General features: G+C 36.7%; 1 long non-coding RNA gene across 1 annotated transcript in view; it reads left to right on the forward strand.

Moving 5' to 3' along the window:
• The first annotated feature begins 879 nt into the window (after window positions 1-879).
• The window catches only part of LOC109377491 (uncharacterized), a 58,147-nt gene continuing 47,640 nt past the window's right edge, over window positions 880-11,386 (forward strand). Inside the window, exon 1 of the long non-coding RNA XR_002122886.1 lies at window positions 880-990. This is a non-coding gene — a long non-coding RNA (uncharacterized LOC109377491). The remainder of the gene's footprint in view (window positions 991-11,386) is intronic.

The raw sequence follows: 11,386 nt of genomic DNA on the forward strand, positions 1-11,386 counted from the left end.
CCCTGACAAAACACAAATAAAAATAATTTTATTAATTTCATATTAATGGGTGTAGGGGGAATTAAAATTCCACTAGCTGTGATGAAAACGCACCTATCCCATAACAACAGACCACTTTTTGGAGAATCTGTTTGTCAGCCTCTACTATTATTTTTTGACACTGTTCTAAATGCTCGACCTAAAGCAGTGAACAAGGCAGAGAATGTCTCTGGTTCCATAGAGAGCTATCATTCCAGGGAGGAAGAAATATCCAAACAAAAAACAAAAAAAAGAACCCATTGTTAGAGATTATACTTTTACTTTCTTAGAGAGTGAATTTCATATAGAAAGTCTGAAGGAGAGATTCTGGAGAAAAATGGCGGCTGTGAGGAGGGCTCCCTGAGTTCTCCCCTGAAAATTGCCACAATTTGAACTGCTGTAACAATTCAAACAAACCTCTCTACTCGGCACACAGAGCAGCTGAGAGACTCGCATGCCAATTACCGGAAGATGGGCAGACCAGGCGCGTGGGGGAAGAGGGAGGCGAGACGCGTGGAGGCGCAGCTCGCACCCGCAGCGTTTGAGACTCGGGGTCTCAGAGAGCAGATCAGTGTCCCCGCAGCTCGCTCCCTGCACCTCGCAGCCCGCCTAGAGAGCAGCAAGAGTGCTACGTTTGCAGTCTGAGGCAGAAGCCTCCGGCCGGGTGAGTGGGGTAAGACAGAGAGAGGAGACATGCGTGCAGACGCACAGTCCACACCAAGGCTCTGGAGCTGCAGGAACCCAGGAGACAGAGCGGAGAGCGTGGCAGCGCCAGGGCGGGCTCAGTCCCTGTTCCCACTCGGCCCCGCCCAGAGTGCAACGGGAGCTCCACTGCGCAGACTCTGAGGCAGCAGCCTCAAACCAGGCGAGCAGGGGAAGAGAGCAGCAAGACGCGTGGAGACGCAGCCCGCGCCCGCAGCTGTGGAGACGCGGGGCCCCAGGAGGCAGAGCAAAGAACGCAGCAGCGACAGGGTGAGCTTAGTCTCTGCACCTCTGCGGTCCCTCCCCAGGTGCAGCAGGAGCTCGGCTGAAGCGTCTGAGGCAGAAGCCTCAGCTCAAAATGGCGGTGGGACTTTTTTTTTTGGACAGAAAGCAAAAACTGCATAGATGAGAGCCCACCCCCGCACTCCTTCAGAAACCTTGGCCCTGGGCAGGCCAGAGTCTTAAGCTGACCCCTGAATGGAGGAGTAGTGTCAGATTACAGAGGGGCTCCTATTCCCAGGGGGTTGAGAAACTTCACATGAGAAGAGGCTGTGGAGTGTGAGCCTACCTACCCTGCCCCCACCTCTCTTGCATGGCTTGGGAGGCAGGGCAACTTCAGCTGCTCAGCCTCCCACAGCCCCTTCTCCCTTCGTGTGTTCCCCCGCCCCCCAAGAAAGTGGCTTCTAGCAGCTCTGAAATCTCACCCACCCGCCCCACCCCCACAGCCTCCAGTGGAATGAGTGCCAGAAAGACACACATTGAGCCTTCTGGCTGCATAGCACTCAGCGTGCCTTGGGGCAGGTGAGGGCTGAAATGTCGTTGATTTTGTAAAAACTACCAATCACACCTCATAACCCCACTCATCTACAATAGACCTGCATTGCCAGGGTCACTCTAGGCACCAGGTGGCTGGCTCTGCCCCCACAAGACGCAGATGAGTTTTTGTATAGCAGAGGACAACCTGGGGAGAGCTTGGTGGACTTTAGCCAAGACTAGCACTGATTCTTTTTTGTTTTGTTTTGGGCGTGTTTTTTGTGGTTGTTGTTTTGTTTTTTGGGGGGTGTTTTGGGATTGGTTTTTATTTTGGTTGCTTGTATTGATTGTTTTGTTTATTTCTATTTCATTATTATCATTTTTAGTTTTTAATATAGGCATATATATATATATACATATATATATACATATATATATAGGTGTATATATGTGGACATATATGTCCATACATATGGGTTGTAGACGTAGATATATATATATATTTTTTCTCTTTCCTTCTTTCTTTTCTACCCTCTCTCTCCCTTCTTTTCTTCTTTCTTTTCACTGCTCTACTTTTCCTCCCTCTTTCCACTTTTCTGCAATTTTTTTGAGTGTTGCTATTTTATCTCTCATGTTTATTCTGTTTTTTATTTTATTATATTTTATTTTATTTTGTTTTGTTTTTTCTTTGATTTTTTTTGTTGTTTTTGTTTGTTTTCTTCTTTTGTATGTTTGATATTTCTGTACATGTTGAGGGTAGGTTGTTGGTTGTTTTTTACATGTGAGAATTTCCTTTGGTAGCTATTGTGGTTGTGCATGTTAATCTGTTTTGCTCTAAAATCACTCTGCAGCAGGGCCCCGCCAAAGAGGCACAAGAATCATCACACCCAGAGGCCAACTTTAGATAAAACCAGAGCGTTACAGGGTTTGACCTATAAGAGTCACACCTAAAGGGAAATCGCTACAGGCACAAGAGCCCATAGGCCAAGCCTCATCAGAGGGGTTAACCCTCACACAGCAGCTCATAAACTGCGGACACAGCTAATCCTCACAGCTAGTCAGCCTGGGAGTCAATCCCACCTACTCAAAAGCCAAAAGCAATCAAAGCTCAACTTCAACAGGAAAAGACACACAATACAAGGAACATCTCTGATACACATGCACAGGAGAATAGGGAGACTGAGTAATTCAAATATAAAGGATGCATACCACATAAGTCTACCCAGAAAAGACTGAGAGACCTAGGGGATCTACCTATTACATCGAAGCAAGCACAGAGAGTAAGCCAGAATGGGGAAACAAAGAGACACATCCCAAATACAAGAGCAGAAGAAACCTCCTGAATCCGTGGAACTAGAGGAAATAGAGATAAACAACCTATCGGAGACAGAGTTCAGAACACTAATTATTAAAATGTTCAAGGAAATTAATGAGAATATAAAGAAGGATAGACAAATCATGAAAAACAAACAGCCAGCACTAAAGAATACAATTACTGAATTAAATAATAAACTTGATGGAAGTACTAACAGAATGGATGAAGCAGAGGATTGAATCAGTGACTTTAGAAGACAAGATAGCAGAGATCACCCAAACAGAACAACAAAAAGAAAAAAGAATAAAAAACATGGAAAATAGTTTAAGAGAGCTGGGCAACAACATCAAGCACAACAGCATGCACATCATAGGAATACCAGAAGGAGAAGAGAGGGAGCAAGGGATTGGGAATGTATTTGAAGTAATAATGTCTGAAAACTTCCCTAATCTGGCAAAGGAAATTAACAAAAAAGCCCAGGAAGTGCAGAGAGTTCCAACCAAGATGATTCCAAACAGGTCCACACCAAGACACATTATAGTGAAAATGGCAAGGGTTAAAGAAAAAGACAGAATCCTAAAAGCAGCAAGCGACAGGCAGCAAGTTACTTACAAGGGCACCCCCATAAGAATATCAGCCAACTTTTCTACAGAAACTTGGCAGACCAGAAGGGAGTGGCAGGAGGTTTTCAAAGTGATGAAAAACAAAGGCCTACAACCTAGATTGCTTTATCCAGCAAGGTTATCATTTAAAATTGAAGGAGAAATAAAGAGCTTCCCAGAAAAGAATAAGCTAAAGGAATTCATTACCAACAAGCCAGCATTGCAGGAAATATTAAAAGGGCTTCTTTAAGCAGAAGAAAGAGAAAAACAACCTAACTAAGGAAGACCAGGAACACAAAGAACAAAATGGCAATAACTGCACACCTATCAATAATCACATTAAATGTAAAGGGATTAAATGCTCCAATCAAAAGACATAGGGTGGCTGAATGGATAAGAAAGCAAGACCTTTGCATATGCTGTATACAGGAGTCTCACCTCAGATTAAAAGACACATACAGGCTGAAAGTAAAGGGATGGGGTAAAATATTTCATGCAAATGGAACTGAGAAAAAAGCTGGAGTAGCGATACTTAGATAAAATGGACTTTAAATTGAAGAATATAATAAAGGACAAAGAAGGGCACTACATAATAAAAATAATAAAGGGATCGATCCAACAAGAGGACATAGCCCTAGTAAACATCTATGCATCCAGCATAGGAGTTCCTAAGTATATAAAACAGATTTGACAGACATAAAGACAGAGATCAACAGTAACACTGTCGTAGTAGGGGACTTCAACACCCTGCTGTCACCAATGGACAGATCCTCCAGACAGAAAATCAAGGTGGAAACAGCCACCTTAAATGACACTTTAGACCAGCTGGATTTAGCTGATATTTTCAGAGCATTTCACCCCAAAGCTACAGAATATACATTCTTCTCAAGTACACATGGAATATTTTTCAAGATAGACCACATGTTAGACCACAAAACAAATCTCAATACATTTAAGAAGATTGAAATCATACCAAGTGTCTTCTCCGACCACAATGAAACTAGAAATCAATTACAAGAAGAAACCTGGAAAGTCACAAATACATGGAGACTGAATAACATGCTACTAAATAGCGAGTGAGTAAAAAATGAGATCAAGGAGGAAATCAAAAGATACCTCGAGACAAACGAAAATGAAAACACCACAACCAAAAATCTCTCGGATGCAGCAAAAGAAGTCCTGAGAGGGAAGTTCATAGCAGTGCAGGCCTACCTAAAGAAGCAAGAAAAATCTCAAGTCAACAGTTTATCCTTACACCTCAGGGAACTGGAAAAAAAAACCCAGCAAAATAACCCCAAAGGGAGTACAAGGAAGGAGATAATAAAGACCAGAGCAGAAATAAACTAAATAGAGACCAGAAAAACAATACAAAAGATCAACGAAACCAAGAGCTGTTTTTTTGAGAAGATAAACAAAATTGACAAATCTCTAGCCAGACTCATCAAAAAAAAGAGAGAGGACTCAAATTAGCAAAATCAGGAATGAAAGAGGCAAAGTGACAACAGACACCACAGAAATACAAAAAAATTTAATAAATTACTATGAGCAACTATATGCCAACAAATTTGACAATCTGGAAGAAATGGATAATTTTCTAGAGGCATACAATTTTCCAAAGGTAACTCAGAAGAAACAGAAAATCTCAATAGACTGATTTCTACCAAGGAAATTGAATCAGTAATCAACAAGCTCCCAACAAACAAAAGCTCTGGACCAGATGGCTTCACAAGAGAATTTTACCAAACATTCAAAAAAGAATTATCACCATTCTTCTCAAACTATTCCAAAAAATCCAGAAGGAGGGAAGGCTCCCAAACTCTTTCAATGAAGCCACTATCACCCTGATTCCAAAACCAGACAAAGACAGTACAAAAAAGGAAAACTACAGGCTGATAACCCTGATGCAAATAGATGCAAAAATCCTCAACAAAATATTAGCAAACAGAATTCAGCAATGTATTAAGAAGATCATATACCATGATCAAGTGGGTTTCATCCCTAGTACACAAGGTAGGTTCAATATCCACAAATCAATTAATGTGATACACCACATGAACAAAATAAAAAATAAAAATCATAGGGTCATATCAATAGGTGCAAAAAAAGCATTTAACAAAATACAGCAGACATTTATGATAAAAACTCTTAGCAAGGTGGGAATAGAAGGATCATATCTCAACATAATAAAGGCCATATATGATAAACCCACAGCTAACATCATACTCAATGGGGAAAAACTAAAACCATTCCACTTAAAATCAGGAACAAGGCAAGGCTGTCCACTTTCTCCACTTCTATTCACATAGTCATGGAAGTTCTAGCCACAGCATTCAGATAAGAAAAAAAAAAAAAGACATCCAAATTGGTAAGGAAGAAATAAAATTGTCATTATATGCAGATGACATGATACTATATAGAGAGAACCCCAAAGACTCTATCAAAAAACTATTGGAACTGATAGATGAATTCAGTAAGATAGCAGGATACAAAATTAATATTCAAAAATCAGTTGCATTTGTATATACCAATAATAAACTATCGGAAGGAGAAATTAAGAAAACAGTTCCATTTACAATTGCTTCAAGAACTATAAAATACTTAAGAATAAATTTAACCAAAGAAGTGAAAGACCTGTACTCAGAAAATTATAAGACACTGAAGAAAGGAATAAAAGAAGATACAAATAAATGGAAACACCTACCATGCTCATGGATAGGAAGAATTAACATAGTTAAAATGTTCACACTGCCTAAAGCAATATATAGATTCAATGCAATTCCTATCAAACTACCACGGGCATTTTTCACAAAAATAGAAAATATAATCCTAAAATTTATATGGAACCATAAAAGACCCCGAATAGCTATGGCAATCCTGAGAAATAAGAACAAAACTTACTACAAGCCTACAGTAATCAAAACAGTGTGGTACTGGCATAAAAACAGGCACATAGATCAATGGAAGAGAATAGAGAGGCCAGAAATAAATCCATGTATATACAGGCAGTTAGTCTATGACAATGGAAGCAAGAATTTACATTGGGGTAAAGATAGTCTATTTAATAAATGGTGCTGGGAAAATTGAACTGACACATGCAACAAAATGAAACTGGACCACCTCCTTACGCCACATACAAGAACAAATTAAAAATGGATTAAAGACTTAAATGTAAGACCTGAAACCATAGAACTCTTAGAAGAAAATTTAGGGAGTAAATTTGCAGACATTACCCTCAGCAATATTTTTACTGATACATCCCTGCAGACAAGGGAAGTAAAATAAAAAATGAACATATGGGATTACATCAAACTTAAAAGTTTTTTTCACAACAAAGGAAACCATCAATAAAACAAAAGGGAAACCTACTGAAAGGGAGAAGATATTTGTCAACGGTATATCTGATAAGAGGTTAATATCCAAAATTTATAAATCACTCATGCAACTCAACACCAAAAAAACAACCCAATTAAAAAATGGGCAGAGGATATGAAGAGACATTTCTCTAAAGAAGACATACAGATGGTCGACAGACATATGAAAAAATGTTCAACCTCACTAATCATTAGGGAAATGCAAATAAAAACCACAATGAAATACCACCTTACCCCGTCAGAATGGCTATCATCAAAACATCAACAAACAACAAGTACTGGCATGGTTGTGGGGAAAAGGGAACCCTGGTGCACTGTTGGTGGGACTGCAGATTGATGCAGCCACTATGGAAATCAGTATGGAGGTATCTCAAAAAACTGGAAATGGAACTACTGTATGACCCAGCAGTTCTACTCTTGGGTATTTATCCAGAAAAACCCAAAACACTAATTTGAAAAAATATATGCACCCGTATGTTCATTGCAGCGCTATTCACAATAGCCAAGACTTGGAAACAATAAAAATTCCCATCAGTAGATGACTGGATTAAGAAACTGTGGTACATTTACACAATGGAGTATTACTCAGCTATAAAGAAGGAAATCGTACCATTTGCAACAATATGAATGGACCTAGAGAACATTATGCTAAGTGAAATAAGTCAGAGAAAGACAAATACCATACCACCTCACTTATATGTGGAATCTAAAAACTGAATAAACGAGTAATGTAAACAAATAGTCTCAGAGACACAGAGGAAAAACTGATGATTGCTAGATGGGATGGGGGTGGGAATGAGGGAGAAGGGGAAGGGACGAGACAACATAAATTGGTAACTACAATATTGCCTCAGGGATAGAAAAGACAGTTTGGGGAATATAATCAACAATGTTGTAAATTTTTTTTAGGGGGCCAGATGGTCTCATGTCTTGTCAGGGAAACCACTTCATAGATGGTGTAGAGGCCTGACCACTGCACTGTACATCTGAAGCTGCCATTGAATAATATTATATGTGACTATAATTTAATACATATATAATCATGGGATGTGGAGTATAGTGTGGAATGGAGTCAATGGAATTGCAATAGATACGTATGATATCAGAGGTGGGGGGGCAGTAAATGGGGGAGAGGGATGGTCACTTTGTGAGGGGTGAAAAGGATAACTATTGAGTTGTTTTGTACACCTGAAACTAATAAAATTAAAAAAGTCTCAAGGACATTGCCCCTTTTATAATGGTGTCTATATAATTTATTGTCTGAAATAGGGCATTTTAGAGAGTAAAAAGAGGTGTTAAAATTAATGAAATAATTGAAATTTTAAGTATTTATTGACTGAAAAGTTAATTTTATTATATGTGTGGATCTATAAAATACGTTTGCTCAAAATTATTTTTTAAATATAATTTTTTAAAAATAAAAATGCATTTGTGTACATTAAAGCAAACATTTTAAACATCATTGATTAAAATTAGCATAATTTAAATACTTATTCTTAGTACATAGTCACAAATTTTAATCATTTTTTAAACTTTATTAGTCTCTAATATTTTGTCACTGGTGTTTTTCTGAAGGACTTATATTTTTTCAAATAGACTTGTTTTCATTTTTCCAAATAATTTCAATATTCTAAAACGTTTCATTTTATTAATAATTTTGAAACATTTGACATTTTTAATCAACTCCTTTCTGAAGACCATACTACTTTTAATGGATAAAATTTCTATCTACACCATAGAGGATATTCTTAATTTTTATTCTTTTCATATCAAAATTGTATTTTTCCAGGTATTGCATTTTTCCTCTTTTAGAAGACTTTTCTTTAATCAATATTTTTTCACTCAAAATCATAAATTCTCTCTATAATCCTTTTGAGTATTTCACCAAAGTTAAATGTAAATCATAGGCCTTCTCAATTTAATTCCATTCTGGTATAGAATGTAAATATTTCCAATTAAAAGTAGAAGTTTTGTCAAAAGGTTCTTCCAACAAGTCAAGATATCACAAGTTGCACTCACAGAATTTCAGTATTAAGTCTTTTAAACATTGATGTTTCATCATTCAGTTTGTTCATTTTCTCTCTTTCTCTTATAGCAATAATTTTCAATATGTTCTGATTTGCAAATTTTGTCTTCAACAGTGTTGATAGAATCAAACTAGTGGTTGAGAATTCACTAAAGGAGTCAAAAGGAAATTTTCTGGAGTAATGGAATTATTCTATATTTCATTGGGGTAATGGTAATATACAAATGAATGCCTTGTTAAAACTCATCAAAATGTACATTTAAGATTTGTGCATTTCACTACAGGTAAATTTTGCCATGATAAAAAATTCAACCAAACAACAACAACAACAACAAAAAAAAACAAAAGAAAAAACTAAGTGCTTATGTGAAAATATTTTAAAAACAAACTAGAATAAGCTATACTCATATAGCCCAATATTATTTGTATCAATTAAAAATACATGTACACAAAACAACAATATAAGGTTGAACAATTAAGTTCGTGAACTCATCCTAGAAAAAAGTGCTACATACCTCATTGCTGAATGTCACTACAGTCACCTTCGAAGTACTCCCCTTGGGAAGCTATGCACCTACACCAGTGCCTAGTCCACCCTTCAAAGCAATTTTGGAATTCTTTTACTGGAATAGCCATCAGAGCTGTTGTCATAATATCCTTGATGTCCTGAATGGCATCAAGATGTCTTTCTTTCAATATTTCCTTTATCTTCTGGTAAAGAAAGAAGTCATTAGGGGCCAGATCAGGTGAGTAGGGAGGGTGTTCCAATACAGTTATTTGATGATTGGCTAAAAACTCCCTCACAGACAGTGCCGTGTGCAAGAGCCATGAATTGTTGGAGAAAAGTTAAGGTAGTCTAACTTTTTCATACAGCCTTTCAGCACTTCCAAATAGTAAACTTGGTTAACTGTTTGTCCAGTTGGTACCAATTCATAATGAATAATCCCTCTGATATCAAAAAAGGTTAGCAACATTGTTGCAACAAGTTCACGAACTTAATTGTCTGACCTTGTACATGTTTTATAGAACACATGCAGAACAAATAAACCAACACTCAGTAAGGAGTACACAGTGGTTTTTTTGTGGGGGTGGGACATGGGGAGGGAGTGGCATATGGGAGAAAATGCATATAAATGATTAAAATGAGAGTTTTCTTGCATGGACCTTTCAAGTACATTTTACTTTTAGGTACTACCTTCTGTACTGAAGTCAAAATTTTCAAGGAAATATGTTATTAAAATTGTATGGACAGTCTTTTTAAAGGGTATTTTATAAACATATTTAAATTAAGATTTGTCTATTGGTTATTCCAGTCTACTTGAGAGAAAAATTTCATGAAACTTAGACTATAAAAATTCTCAATGTAGTCAAAAGAAACAAAAGATCAATGAAATAACTGAAAATTTTAAAATACACGTGGATGATTTTTTTCGTAAGAAAACGGAATGAGAGAAAACAGGTTGGCAGCAAAGCAATTGAACCCCAATTATCTGTTTTTCACACATATTGAATAAGAGATTCACACCTGCCATTTATAGAAGTGCAATTTTCAGAGAATCCTGAGGGTGAATATCCAACTCCTTTAGGGAAAGTTTTGCAAGTAGGATGTATATTTAAAAATATAGGTTTAACAATATCTGTAAAGTACTTAGAACAGGTTATCATTGTAGTTCATGTATTAAGACAGAATTATGATTCTTCAGGGCAGTGGTCACACCTAAGACTATTCTCAGCTTTGAGTGGTGTTTCAGATACCATCTGAAGAAATCATGGGTTTATTGTTTCCAAATTAGGTAAGATTGTGTATTTTAAACTGTAGAGTCAATTTTACAAGATTATAAACATAACACTGCAAAGTGCCAGCATATTAGCATGTTATTCAAACAATAATAGCACATTTGTAGACTTTTGGCTGAAATATATGGGAAAAACGATGTATTCTGTTTTGTGACACGATCTTTACAGATTTCATAATATTGATTTAGTAGTAGTGTGAGGTATTTATATTTTCATTATTTTTTTAAATGTGTCCTGAAAATGGCAAATATTATTGTGGTATAATTCTAGGTAAGCAAAACTTTAGTGGAATTATTAAGTGATAGGGTCAAAGACTAACCTACTAGTTAGTCAACCTTTACATGCAGCCTCTGCTTATTACTTGAGAATGGGTGTTGGTGACATGCAGGTGATTCACAGGGTCATTAATTTAACTTCTGTGACCAATAACGCTTTCTGAAAATCACACACAGATTTCCCCCTATCTAAATGTATTTAAGTAAACAGATTTGCATAATTTTGTGCATATAATTTTGTTTTAACTTTATAATGTAGGTACTACCATTAAATTCTATTGAGAAATTGGCTACCTCAAATATTTTTGTTTTGTTTAATTTGGAAAATAATTAAAATATATATACATATATATGTATGTATATTGGGTTGTCGGAAAAATCATGACTCATTTTTCCAATAAAAAACAGAAAAATATGTCATTACTTTTCCAGACAACTCAATATCTATATCTATATCTATATATAGAGATTTAGATATAGATATAGATATATTTCCAGACAACCCAATATATATATATATATATATA

The sequence above is a fragment of the Hipposideros armiger genome, unplaced genomic scaffold, assembly GCF_001890085.2.
Source record: "Hipposideros armiger isolate ML-2016 unplaced genomic scaffold, ASM189008v1 scaffold_1420, whole genome shotgun sequence".
Classification (NCBI taxonomy): Eukaryota; Metazoa; Chordata; class Mammalia; order Chiroptera; family Hipposideridae; genus Hipposideros; species Hipposideros armiger.